This window comes from Ovis canadensis, chromosome 6 (assembly GCF_042477335.2).
Source record: "Ovis canadensis isolate MfBH-ARS-UI-01 breed Bighorn chromosome 6, ARS-UI_OviCan_v2, whole genome shotgun sequence".
Classification (NCBI taxonomy): Eukaryota; Metazoa; Chordata; class Mammalia; order Artiodactyla; family Bovidae; genus Ovis; species Ovis canadensis.
The window spans coordinates 66,504,090-66,519,435 of NC_091250.1; the positions used below are offsets into that span (position 1 = coordinate 66,504,090).

The 15,346-nt window shown below is 35.7% G+C and overlaps 1 protein-coding gene across 5 annotated transcripts in view; it reads left to right on the top strand.

Moving 5' to 3' along the window:
* Window positions 1-15,346, top strand: part of PCDH7 (protocadherin 7) — a 479,430-nt gene that overhangs the window by 291,665 nt on the left and 172,419 nt on the right. The window lies entirely within an intron of this gene.

Sequence of the window (15,346 nt, forward strand, 5' to 3'; positions counted from 1 at the left end):
ACACTGAGCTCTACCTTCTCCTCCTGCCTACCCTCAGGCAATGTTTTGGAGGCCATTCAATGAGTTAGATATTTGTGGCCAAGCTAAGGAAGTAAAAAAGGAGTAGCTAGTGACTGAATGAGGGCACTGTATATTTTCCACAGATTACCCATCATCTGACTATAAAAAGAAAGGTTTGATATAAAAAAGATGGAAAGAGATTGAGAGAGATGAAACAATCATTACCTTATAAATTATCAAGAGTTTTTCTTCAGGATGTGACTAGCAAAAATATTTTAGAATGTATGCACATACTGTCAGTTTTCTTAAAAGTTTCTCAATAGTGTATGTGGTATGTGAACATACAATACAGTGATTAACTAGGTTAGAATGTTGATAATAGAGATTACTAGGCTGATGATTATAAAATTAATTATACTGAGGATAAATACTAAACACTAGTTGGTTGATTCTTTTTAAACCTAGAATTTTTTGTGTAATGTAGTTTTAAATAAGATCAAGCATTCTGCTGTTTCACAACAGTGGACATTCACAACTTGTATACTTAGGAAAAATTATGATTTTGCATAAATATTTTTAACCTCCATGTGTGAAAGAAAAAGATTCTGATTCTTTCCAATCAGTGCCTCTGAAAAATCAATCTTCTTTTTCAAATTAGTCACAAATTTATTTTGTGAATGTGTTCTTTATATGCAATGCAAAGTTTCAAAAGAATTTAAGTCAATCTACCATTGGCAAAGCCTTATCAAATAGACATTAAATAGACAAGCAAACCACTAATAAATTCCAACAGCCTTATAAAAGTTGGTGAATGCTACTGTGATTGTAAAGATCATTAGTGCTATTAAAAATGGTGATGCCATTGATACTAGTCTTTATCATTGAAACTATTTTCAAGGGCTAAAAATGGGGGAAAGCATAAATTGAGCTCACTTCTTAATAAGTTCACAATTGAAATTACCGTCTTGTTCAGCCTCCCATTTTGAAAATGTAAACTTGTTTATAAGTCACTTATGGAAATTGTTAAACATAATAGCCCATCTCCTTGTTTTCATAATTATTATAGAAAACAATCTAAAATTCTTTATATATATAATGAAAATAATCAGAGTTGACTATAGTAAGTACAGATGACAATTTATTTTCCTTTAAAATGAAATTTTATTGATATAAATGTTCATTGCTTGTTCATCACTTCATCTCTTTCTCACTCACACTATTTCTTTCTGTTCAAATGTCATGCTTTTCAAACAACAACAACAACAATTGTCTGTTTTAGAATACTTCCTCTTCCTGGTAGCACTCAAGTCATCAATGAAATGTGTCTTAAATTGTATCTCCTGAAATATACCATTGGCTCATGCTAAAAGAAAACTGAGTTCTACTCCTCACCCTCAAGTCTTAACGTCAGTTCTTATTTTGCCCGTTTTCATTTTCATTTAAGGAGACAACTTGTCCAGTGGATCCTGTTAAAGATAATGTGAAAATCACAAACAGTTTGTCTCATTCAGAGTGCAGGGTTGTGAGAGGGGGAAAGGAAACAGTGACTACAAAAGGGGAAAGAATTAGTGTAGGACATCCTTGATAAAAGCATTGCTTAGTTCATCCTTAGTTCCATTATAATGGTACTCATGTGACAGGAACTAATTTTTTAAAATTTTCTTCAACGTTTATTTAAATTTCAATAGATGCATTTGGCTAGTGGTTACCATGTTGCACAATGCAGATTTAGATACTCATGTTCTCATTTCATTTTAAAAGACAAAGACTAAATGTTTTCAATTTAGCCTTTGAAATAGACTCCAAAGAATAAAATTAGTCATCATTCTTTTCAATATTCATTGCTCCTTTTGTTAATATCAGATAACTTATCTTAATTTCTGTGTTTTTAATCTCCTTCATTGAATATAATTAAAATATACCTTCCAAATTAGGATCACACACATGTATACATATGCATAAGCATGTGTGTATATATATATTATATAAAATTTCATTAGTGAAATTTCAATAAACATATATAAAATTTTATTGATATTAGCCATAGAGGTGTCCTTAAAACTTCTCTACTGTGATTGTTAAGATCATGGCTTTGGAGTCAAATATACATGGTATCAAATTCTAGTTCTGTGACTACCTGAGTGACCTTGAGAAATGACTAATCTTCTTAAGTCCTTATTTGCTTCTGTGGAAAGAAATAATAACTTCATATTGTACATTGTACAATATATGGATATGTACAACTTCTACATAGTACATTGTAGAATCGTGGTGAAGATTAAATGAGCCAGTACTACAAAGCATATAGCATTGTACATCTCTCTAATGTTCTGTAAATGTTAGCATGTCAGCCAGTCTCATTCTAAATGCTGTGTAAGGGATTGTTTGAATACAGTGTATCCTTAGAAGGATTTGTATCCTCAAAAGGATTTTTTTTTTTCCTTTCCTGCTGCATGACTAACAATGGATAATTCCCAACCCACATGAATATAAACAGGGTCCATGGGTTTTAGCATTTTCTCCTCCACTAGCTGGAGAAGGCAATGGCACCCCACTCCAGTACTCTTGCCTGGAAAATCCCATGGACAGAGGAGCCTGGAAGGCTGCAGTCCATGGGGTCGCTGAGGGTCGGGCACGACTGAGCGACTTCACTTTCACTTTTCACTTTCATGCATTGGAGAAGGAAATGGCAGTCCACTCCAGTGTTCTTGCCTGGAGAATCCCAGGGGTGGGGCAGCCTGGTGGGCTGCCATCTATGGGGTTGCACAGAGTTGGACAGGACTGAAGTGACTTAGCAGCAGTAGCAGCAGACACATAAGGGTACATGGTGATCTTACAGAGTGCTTCAGCATAGCAACAATCTTACACCATTTGGAGAAAATGATACTGTTTTCAAGTGCTTAAAGAATTGTCCCTAGGAAGGAGGAATAAATTTTATTCTTTAACTTCTAATTTTTGCTTTAATAGTAAAACTATGGAACTATGTACGTGGTGATTGAGGGCCAATTCAACTGAGGGTAATTTCCATATTCAGCAAAACTTAGGGAATAGTCTTTGTCATTTGAGAAGCTTTCAATCTGTGATCTTATAAATAACAACATCAGCTGAAAGAGAAAGAGCTGACATTAAAACTGGAGTGGAAAAATTTGACTAGCACTAAAATACACGTATCAATAGTAAGTTCTCTCAGTCCCTCAACTGCATCATTAATGTCAATACGCAATGAAGGCTATCTCCTACTCTTTTTGGCAAACAATTTCCAGGAATTGTCTGCCACTCAGACCTTCCTAAGATGTTTGCTTCTTGTCACTTCCGCAGTATGTAAAGATGGAGGAGCTGAGATGTGTGCCACCGTAGGTTTCTTCTGAGTCTAGTTTCTGCATTTTCCATTAGAAGCTCTCCATGGGTAGATACTGTGGTTGACAAGTTTTCTGGAGTAAATCTAAGAAGCAGGGTGTTCATATACTTTGAAATCAGCTTGTTGTGTTTTCCTTTTCCAAAGTGAGTCATGATGCCTGTGGGGCTAATGCATCTACAACCTAGACTGAATTAAAATAGAGAGTGAAGGGACCATCGGAGTGGTAAGATACTATGGAGACTGATAATGATGAATAATTTCATTTATAAAGTGTAAGGCTCTGCTAATTCCTAGTATAAATATTAGACAATTGTCAAAAATAGCATACCCATACCTGGGCATCAGCTAGAATGTATTAGGTTTTTTTACAGCCTTAGAGAATAGGTAAATTAAAGCCAGGGAAGGTGGGGGAAACAAGTGGGAGTTTTATTTTTATAATGTACAATAAAGAAAATATTTTAAGAGCTTTGAAGAACACCATCAATTTAAGTTTGTTTTGTTTTGTTTTGTTTTTGCCAAATAGTGACGATACTTTAAGAAAAAGTCTCAAGTTGGAAGATTTAGCTCATTATAAATTAAACAGAAGATTGGGATAAAGTTAACATAAACAACAACAACAACAACAACAACAAAACCCCAAAACAACACAGCTACAATGCCCACCAAATATTCAGAAGAGGGTGTTTCTGCATGGGCATATGTTCAGTTTATAACATCTCCTAAAGATGTAAGTTAAGAAGCTAGAAAGGGGAAAAAATATATGCTAGGCTGATAGCTATTTAGATAGAATGTATACAGAGACAGTGAAAAGGACTGCATTGCCTTGTTGAGATTTTCAAATATCAGTATAGTTACTTAAAATGCTGGTTGAAGTGTCAGCTCTATTTAGGAAAACAAGAATAATGGGGAGAAATCCTGCTACGTGCTTAAGTTGAAATAAAAAACCTTCAAGATTATTGATTCCTATAATCTACAATTGCTTATCTTTCTGTGAAATGTCTATTTAAAATGCCTATTTAAAGTCCATTATACACATCTGTGTCTCTTTCCCTTGGACTCAGAGGGAGAGGGAGAGGGTGGGATGATTTGGGAGAATGACATTCTAACATGTATACTATCATGTGAATTGAATCGCCATTCTATGTCTGACGCAGGATGCAACATGCTTGGGGCTGGTGCATGGGGATGACCCAGAAAGTTGTTCTGGGGAGGGAGGTGGGAGGGGGGTTCATGTTTGGGAATGCATGTAAGAATTAAAGATTTTAAAATTTAAAAAATAAAAAACTAAAAATTAAAAAAAAAAATAAAATGCAAAATAAAAAAATAAATAAAAGGCATTATAATAAAAGAAAAAAAAATAAAATGCCTATTTAAATCATATTAAGAATAAACTATGCAGCTTACCTTTATATAGATTATCTCAAATTATAAGCAATTGGAATCCTGTAGAATTTAACCAGCGCTGGAAAACGATGTTCTGATATACCTGTGTTTTCACCTACAATACTTTGGCTATTTCAGCTTCCTATTTCTGAGCAGACACCATGACCCATGATAGCTTTGTGGCAGCTGTGCTGTGATATGAATAAGCAGCTATTCAGAGTAGATGTAAAGAAGAAAACTCATTTTATTTTAGTTTGTTTTGCACTAAACATTTGATGCCTTGCTTGTAAGAATAAAAATAGAATAGGGAGAAAGAAATTCAAATCAGAAAAATAGATGACAAAACTCAAATATATGTGTGACTCAAAGATCAGCTTTCCAACATGCCTACCTAAATTTTTGAATGGCATTTAAATATTCTACTTACTTATTTGAAAAGAATTCATAGATTGAGATGGTCCTGTCAGCATTTACATTTCTGTGTTTATGTTTAGTGTCTCGATCAAGTCAAATTTTTTGCCCTGTAAAATGTATAAAGAAATCACTATTCTTTATTAAAAACAGATAAATTCATATTATAGTTTTTTAGCCACATAAATATATTCAAAGCTATCACCAAAATTGACTTCAGAATACTAAAACATCTTAATATTTAGATTTATATTGCCCAACACAGCAGCTACTAGCCAGTTATAATAATTGAGCAATTATTATGTGATTATTCCAAAGTGAGATGTGCTATAACAAATACATCAGATTTAGAAGACTTGATGCCAATAAAAAGAAAGCAAAATACCTCAATAATTGCATTTTGATTACATTTAGATATGATACATTCTTATATATTTGAGGTTGAATAAAACATGTTATTAGAATTAATGCCACTTGTTTCTTTTACTTTTTAAACAGAGACACAAGGAATCTTTACATCATGTTTATGACTCTTCTGTGTGATTTGAATTATATTTGTGCATTGGCATTGATGTGGATGGTGTTTATCTCTAAACACAACAGATAAATCCTCTAATTTAAAGATAAACAATGAGGCAAGTGTATGTACATTTGTGTTTATTTCCTATTGTTGCTTGAACTAATTTTACCACAAACTTAGTGGTGTAAAACAACACAAATTTAGTGTCTTACAGTTCTAAAGGTCAGAAGTCAATAGCAGATGTCACTGGACTAAAACCAAAGGATTAATATTAGGAAGACTGCATTCCTTTTATAGGTTCTAGGGTAGAATCCTTTTTCTTACCTTTTTCAGCTTCTAGAGGCTACCATTTCACATTTTGCTAGTGGCCCCATTCTTCCATCTTTAAAGCATCACAGGGTACTTCTAAGGCTGCTACTGCTCCTAAGTTGCTTTAGTCATGTCCAACTCTGTGCGACCCCATAGACGGCAACCCACCAGGATCCGCCATCCCTGGGATTCTCCAGGCAAGAACACTGGAGTGGGTTGCCATTGCCTTCTCCAATGCATGAAAGTGAAAAGTGAAAGTGAAGTCGCTCATGTCCGACTCTTAGCAACCCCATGGACTGCAGCCCACCAGGCTCCATCGTCCATGGGATTTTTTCAGGCAACAGTACTGGAGTGGGGCGCCATTGCCTTCTCCCTTCTAAGGCTGTCATCCTTCCAATTCCCTCTCTTCCTCCTTCATTCTTCTACTTGTAAGGACGCTATGACTAGGTCCATCTGGTTAATCCATGATAGTCTCCCCATCTCAAAGTCAAGCAATCTGCCACTTTAAGCCTCGTTTTGCCATTAAGCTAAAAGGATCACAGGTTCCTGGGATTTGGACATAGACATCTTTGGGCTGCCATTCTGCCTTCCACAGTGTGTATACATATATTTATATTTAACCTAGCAGATAAATGTGGGGTTTCCCAGGTGGTGCTAGTGGTAAGGATCAACCTGCCAATGCAGGGGATGCAAGAGAGACGGGTTGTTCCCTGGGTTGGGAAGACCCCCTGGAGGAGGAAATGGCAATCCACTCCAATATTGTTGAAGGGGAAATCCCATTGACAGAGGAGCCTGGCCAGCTACAGTTCCTGGTGTTGCAAAGAATCAGACATGACTGAGTACAATAGATAAATAAATAAAATCTTCCTTCTTTCCTTCTTCCCTCTCCCTCTCCTCTCCATTTCGCACCAAAAAAGTCCATATTTTCCTCAGATTTTTTCCAATGTTTTCCTTTTGGCACTACTTCTTATCATTTTAAGTCTCAGAAAAGCTTAGGATAATTTTCATGTCACCCAAATACTCACAGCTAAAGACCAAGACAAGGAACAACTGTGTTGTTCCTTTTGGTGGTTCTAATTAGGGAGGAAGCCGGCAGAATGTGGAATTGTTTGCTACGCTCCCCAGGTAGGGTAGTAACTGACACAGCAGCCCTATGAGAAGGAAAGGAATGTGAATTCCAGTGGACAAGCCTATTTTTCAGCACGGAGAGACTGAGTAGAACTTTCATGAAAAAAGAAAAGGCTTTGAAACAAAGCCAAATAAAGTAAAGAGACAAAGCACTTCTCTGTCTCTCTGAGAGACTTTGTCAGTTTAGCACACCTGCTCAGACCTTTTGAGCTTATCTTGGGACATGCTTCTGTGAATTGACAAGCGGGTTCCTCAAGAAATTGTAGAAACGTGGCAGTGACTTGGTGACATCTTTTCACCTAGTCAGATAACTGGAAAAATTCAATCTTATTTTTAAAGTATAGTTGATTATAGGCAGTTTCATCATGGCTTGTATAACATTGGGGGATAACAAAACTTATTTATAATTGATGAGAATAGAGTAGTCTTTAGAAGTCCGAATTTGGCCCCTGTCTTTTTTTTTTTAACAAAACAATTCAAAGGCTTTTCCAAAGGTGATAATCCATAGTTTTAAATGAAACCCATCTTTCAAGATATTACACTCCTTATTGCAATATTCAAATCACTTTCTTATCAGTAGTAAAAATGATTTAACTAGACTTAGAGAACTCTTAATTTATCCTGTCTATTTGACAAAGCTAAATTGGCCACTGATTGTCACAGAAGTACAACGGTAAAATCCGTGAATTCTAAACATGATGATTTAAGTACATGCTGGACATTTTTATTGTTGTTGTTCATATCAGAGCAATTAAAATCAATCAATCAATCAATCAATCAATCTGAAAGCTTTACATTATTTCCATGCAGGTAATTTTATGAGGAAAGGTACCAGCTAAAGATAAACATGGTAAAATTAAGTGCTTGAGGAGAACAAAATGCATTTATTTTGTAATTCTGAAATTTATAACATTGTCTTTTCCATTATATAACAAGTTATTTTTTAATTATATAATAATATTAGTAATAAGTTGTGTCATTGAAGGAAAGGATTTGGGCTGTACATTTAGTCCTTAATAATTTAAGTCCTTAATAATTTAAATCAGTTTGGATGGAGCTTTTGTTGGGTTTTAAAATGCATTTGGTATAAGAGATAATGCTTTGATAGATTTAGAATTTAGACAATGTCTATATTTAGAAAACATTAGTGTGGAAGGTAGTAAATTTCAAATATTCATGACAGGTAAGATCCTTAAAACTGATGATGAAGACAGGCCAAATCCTCAGGCATTTATTAAGATAAAGTCTGTGTATATTTGAAGACAAAGACTTAAATCACACAAAAATAACTGTCTATTGATTTAGACATTTGTATCTCAGAGACACATGCCTACCCAAGTTGTTTTTCTAAATTCATGCAGAAAATGTTGAACTCTTTCCTCAGTATGGCTCTGCATTAACATAGCATGTTGGAGGTGATAATATATGCTGAATGATATATTTGTAATCAAGTCATTTAAAAATAATACTTAATGAAGGAAAGTCAGCAGGCCAAACAAGTTGTCTGTTTCTCCTAATTTGTAATGGGGGATGGGAAATATTGAAGATATTTAACTTTTTTTTTGTATTTTAGTGGAGAATTTGGCTCATAAAAATAAACCCCCAAAAGGGATCAAAAGTGATAAGAAAATACAATATAGTGAAAAATTCAATTGAGTTAGTACTAGGCACAATGTGAAATCACCATAGGACTTTGATAGGAGGCATTTGGCTATATTTCACACAAAAAATATGATCTTTGAAATAAACTTTGAAAGTTCAATAGGAGTTGGACAGATTGAGATTAAGATGAGCATTTTATGAAGGGAGACATCCTGGAAAAACAGAAGAGTGTGGTAGGTGAAAACTGTAAGGTGAAAGTGATTACCTTGCTTTCTGGCCAGTGGAATACCATTGGAGAGATTAAAAAAAATATTAGTTGGATAATTTTATCAGACTTGTGTTTTCACTTATTAAAACTGTCCAGGAAGGACAGAGGATAAGGATGAGAAAGGCAATGGTTTATAATATTTTTGCAGTTGTCTGGTAAAGATCTGAGGAGAGCCTGGCACAAGGAGTTGCAAAAATGAAAGGATGCTCTAGACTAATGCCTCTCAAAATGTGGTTCTCTGATCAGATGCATTGACATCACCTGGAAATTTGCAAATGCCAATTGTCTGGGACTCCATCCAAGACCTAGTGGATGAAAACCTCTGATGCAGGGTCCAGCAACCATTTTTGCTTTAATTAAGATATAACTCATATATCAAAAACTGCACACGTTTAATGTATAAATCTCACTAAGTTTGGACATACAGCATCACCACAACCAAGGTGGTAAGCATTTATGACCTCCAGCTACCTATGTTTTAAAAAGTTCAACAGAGAATCTGAAGCACACTAATATTTGAAGATAGCTTCCCTAAAGATAGATTTTTAGAGTTGAAATAGAATTGAGAAATTCTTTAGATTTGGGGATAAGGAAGATGGAAGAATCAGGAAGAACTAAATTTATATTGTATGAACTAAGTAGAAGAGAAGCAAAAACCAAAGGAGAAAAGGAAAGATATAAGCATCTGAATGCAGAGTTCCAAAGAATAGCAAGGAGAGATAAGAAAGCCTTCTTCAGCGATCAATGCAAAGAAAGAGAGGAAAACAACAGAATGGGAAAGACTAGGGATCTCTTCAAGAAATGAGAATACCAAGAGAAAATTTCATGCAAAGATGGGCTTGATAAAGGACAGAAATTGTATGGACCTAACAGAAACAAAAGATATTAAAAAGAGGTGGCAAGAATACACAGAAGAACTGTACAAAAAAGAGCTTCATGACCCAGATAATCACAATGGTGTGATCACTCACCTAGAGCCAGACATCCTGGAATATGAAGTCAAGTGGGCCTTAGAAAGCATCACTATGAACAAAGCTGCTGGAGGTGATGGAATTCCAGTTGAGCTATTTCAAATCCTGAAAGATGATGCTGTGAAAGTGCTGCATTCTATATGCCAGCAAATTTGGAAAACTCAGCAGTGGCCACAGGACTGGAAAAGGGCAGTTTTCATTCCCATCCCAAAGAAAGGCAATGCCAAAGAATGCTCAAACTACCGCACAGTTGCACTCATCTCACACACTAGTAAAGTAAGGCTCAAAATTCTCCAAGCCAGGCTTCAGCAGTACATGAACCGTCAACTTCCAGATGTTCAAGCTGGTTTTAGGAAAGGCAGACGAACCAGAGATCAAATTGCCAACACCCGATGGATCATCACAAAAGCAAGAGAATTCCAGAAAAACATCTATTTGTGCTTTATTGACTATGCCAAAGCCTTTGACTGTGTGGATCACAATAAACTGTGGAAAATTGTGAAAAAGAAGGGAATACCAGACCACCTGACCTGCCTCTTGAAAAAGCTATATGCAGGTCAGGAAGCAACAGTTAGAACTGGACATGGAACAACAGACTGGTTCCAGATAGGAAAAGGAGTACGTCAAGGCTGTATATTGTCACCCTGCTTATTTAACTTCTATGCAGAGTACATCATGAGAAACACTGGGCTGGAAGAAGCACAAGCTGGAATCAAGATTGCTGGGAGAAATATCAATCACCTCAGATATGCAGATGACACCACCCTTATGCCCGAAAGTGAAGAGGAACTAGAAAGCCTCTTGATGAAAGTGAAAGGGGAGAGTGAAAAAGTTGGCTTAAAGCTCAACAGTCAGAAAACGAAGATCAAGGCATCTGGTCGCATCACTTCATGGGAAATAGATGGGGAAACAGTGGAAACAGTATCAGACTTTATTGTTTTGGGCTTCAAAATCGCTGCAGATGGTGATTGCAGCCAGAAATTAAAAGACACTTACTCCTTGGAAGGAAAGTTATGACCAACCTAGGCAGCATATTCAAAAGCAGAGACATTACTTTGCCAACAAAGGTTCATCTAGTCAAGGCTATGGTTTTTCCAGTGGTCATGTATGGATGTGAGAGTTGGACTGTGAAGAAAGCTGAGCGCCGAAGAATTGATGCTTTTGAACAGTGGTGTTGGAGAAGACTCTTGAGAGTCCCTTGGACTGCAAGGAGATCTAACCAGTCGATCCTAAAGGAGATAAGTCCGGGGTTTTCATTTGAAGGACTGATGCTAAAGCTGAAACTCCAGTACTTTGGCCACCTCATGTGAAGAGTTGACTCATTGGAAAAGACCCTGATGCTGGGAGGGATTGGGGGCAGGAAGAGAAGGTGACGACAGAGGATGAGATGGCTGGATGGCATCACCTACTTGATGTATGAGTTTGATTGAACTCCGGGAGCTGCTGATAGACAAGGAGGCCTGATGTACTGTGATTCATGGAATTGCAGAGTCGGACACGACTGAGCGACTGAACTGAACTGAACTGAAGTAATGAGCGATGTCATTAAACGAGATAGGATATGTGAGAGGAGAGCTAGGTTAGTTCAAAAGGTACTTTCAAAAATATTTAATTGTCCAGGAAGCTGTCATTACAAAAAAGCATAGGTCTATGGTCAAATATAAGGAATTGATTTTGATTAGACCAATCTTGGTCTTCATTGAACCAGAGAATGTTATTAATTTGCTTACAGTTTTGCTTTAGAGAGAAAAAGCCTGGCTAGGGGCAAGAACACCATTAGAATCTGTGGTATAGAGGAAACATTTTGGACTTGGAACCAGATGACCTGAAATATGGCGATGACCTGGAACATCTGTAACACTACCTGGCTGTGAACACTAGTTCTGTGGGAGTCACTTAACTTCCAAGAGCTCTAGGTTTTTGTTTGTTTGCTTCTGTTGTTCATTTTTTCACAGTAGGAAATATTGCATATATTTCATAATTATTGTGAAAAATAATGTATGCAAGAAAGTGCTATTCATTGTTTAGTCGCTGTTGTGTTCACTCTTTGTGTCCCCATGAACTGTAGCACACCAGGCTTCCCTGTCCTTCACCATCTTCCAGAGCTCAAACTCATGTCCATTGAGTTGGTGATGCCATCCAACCATCTCATCCTTGGTTGCCCTCTTCTCCTCCCATACTCACTTTTTCCCAGCACCAGGGTCTTTTCCAATGAGTCAGCTCTTCACATCAGTTGGCCAAAGTATTGGAGCTTTAGCTTTAGCATCAGTCCTTCTAATGAATTTCAGGTTTGATTTCTTTTAGGATGGACAGGTTTGACCTCTTGCTGTCCAAGGGAATCTCAAGAATCTTCTCCAGCACCGCAGTTTGAAAACATCAATTCTTTGGCACTCAGCCTTCTTTATGGTCCAACTGCCATATCCATACATGACTACTAAAAACTCATAGCTTTGATTCTATAGACTTTTTTGGCAAGATATAACATAGAATAAATGGTAGATTCCTTATTTCCTTCTCAGCTTTTTACTGATTACATACTTTTACAATACTCAATAATGTGACTGAGAATTAGTGAATTATGAGGATGAAGATGGAAGAGAGAGAAAAATATTTCTCAGAGTATTCTGGAACATAAAGAAGACCAAATAGTCACCTGGAAATGTACTGCATCCCATATATAGTCTTCTATAGTTTCCTAGAGAAAATTCTTGAGCAATACCTCTGAAAATATTTACTAAAGCATTGCAGAAAAATGGCTAAGGTTCCTTCAGAGAGACATGGTACTAAAAGACATATTACATTTTAAATATAAAATAGCAGTGCATTGTAATGTTTTGCTATCAGCTACACCAATTAATGTAGATGATGCTAATTAAAAGCAAATTTAGAGAGTGATTAGCTTCTTTCACCATTGTTAGGGAGAATTGATTCTTCTATAGATCTAATGTGTTAAAGTAAGAAGTTAATGATATATTGATGTATTTTAAATCACCTAATTTAGATTATAATTCTGAGGAAAACATTTGTGTTAATACCGAATATTAAATGACAAACTCTTTCCCTTGGAAAAGAAATGGCACCATTTGTGTAACCCTAGAGCAAGGCACATGTTGATGTTTCAAATAAATTATTGTGTATGGCCATATAATCTCAATTTTAGTCTTATAAAACTTATAGTACAAGAATTCTGTTGCACATGTGCTCATTTATATGGCAGTATACAGCTGTGTGTGGCATAATAACTTTATTGAACAAAATTATGTGCTGTAGAACTTGCTGCAAAAATTTCATGGTCCCATCTGGACTAGCTTTGCAACTGAGTAGGCTGAAGTGGGCAAAGATTTTTACAGAATTACAGAAAACAGCAGTAGCTTTCTGCTGTCAATTTTAACATTTAGAAAATAATGTCAGTAGGTGTTCAAACTAGGAGGGTATTTTCTTCAGACTCAAAAAAGGTTTTCAATTTGGAACAAAGGCACTCTCGCTATCTGAAGGCCCTTATATAAAGATAGACATCTGGCTCATACCTAAATGTATTGGCCTTCACTTACAATATTCTTCAAGTCTTATATCTTAAATGTAACAAACCTGTTGAATCTTATATGTCATCCAGATAGGCAGTTAAAATAGCTATGATCTTGGAAAAGTATTTTCTGAGGTCTTAAATTTGGCTCACATAATATAAAACTTAGCTACCCAATCTCTTTTTTGGGGAAAGGGCTAAATTAAGTCTGAGGTAGATTAAATGGCAGAACACAGCATTCATTTACTTTTATGAATATCTTCCATCTTTCTTTCCCTCTGCTTCTGCTTGCCTGTCTTCCTTCCTTCATTGCAAACAAGAAACATAACAAAAGGAATAAAAGAGAAATAAAAGAAAAGAAGAAGTAGCAGCATAAGGTTCATTTGTATAAAATCTAGTAAAACCAAGTTTGGAACAAAAAAATTGTGTAGTCCAAAAAATTAGATCTTATATCTAATAAAATGGTAACAAAATGGAGGTGCTATTCATTGTCTTCAGTGTTAACTAATGATGTTATATCTTATGTATTTTGGAGTCTATGTATGCACCATATACAGACTTTTATAAAGATGGGGAAACTTCAGGAAATGCATTAATTAGATGGTAAAAATAGGACTGTGAGTGGAAGTATTGTAGATGAAAGCAAGTTGATGATAAAAATGCCCAATATAAGTTAAATCCAACATACGTTATTATTTTCAAAAATTATAGAGAAGACAAGAAGACTGGCTACTAAACCACCCTTAACGAAAGACTGTGGGTAAGTAAAAAGTCCATGAAATATCACACAGACTGTCTCCTACGTTCTCATTAAAACTAGGCAAAACCAGATAATATATTTTGTTTCTAAAAACAAAAAAAAAGGCAAATATTGCCTATTTGTACATATGAGTTCAAAATTTTCTTTAGAATATATTTTAAAATTCATTTAATTGTTTGTTTCATACAATATTAATCATATGCTTTTACATATGTAGTGAGTAAGATTGACAGAACATATTTTATGTTTGAGGGTACAGGAAGAGGGCACTGCAATGCACTCCACTATTCTTGCCTGGAGAATCCCATGGACCAAAGAGCATGGCAGGCTACAGTCCATGGAGCCGCAGAGCGACTAAGAACAGCACAGTGTATTGTTTACAATCAGTGTACTGTTTACAATCAGTGTACAAATTACAGTCATATAAGGGGTTCTTTCAGTTAGTCAGATGTAAAATTTTGTTAATAATGTAATTGTTTTTATGTATATAGTTATATATTTGATGTGTTTGATGATCATATATATATTTATATATAAATATATATATATATAGTTCAAATCTGTAAGGACACACAAACTTCTATTCAATGAAACACAGTTCCCACACACATTTACCAGCATGGATTTACATTTTAAAAGGAAATTAAAAAGGACGCTTCCTAACACAACCATTAAATCGTGAGGTGAAGAAGGGTGAGCCAAAATCTGATTATAGAGAAGCTGTTTGGAGCAGTACCTTTCAGTGTTATTTTTTATTGTTGGGAGTAGTTACATAAATGAAAGGAAAAATCCAATAATATGTTCATATTTGATGTTGGGAACAAAAATATTTACCCTTTCTTCTACAATTAACACAATATTTTCTTAACAAGTATAATACTGAAGTCCAATTAAAGAATTGTAGGCAGCAACCACACAACAAAAGCATCATTTGGACTGTAGTACCTTAATTATAAACTCTTGAGAAAAAACATCAGGGCTGCTGAGCCAATATGATAGAACATAGCTTCTTCCAATATGTAGAGAAAGCTGCTTTGCTTTTATAAACAACCGATGGCACCCCACTCCTAACTCTTGCCTGGACAGAGGAGCCTGGTAGGCTGCAGTCTATGG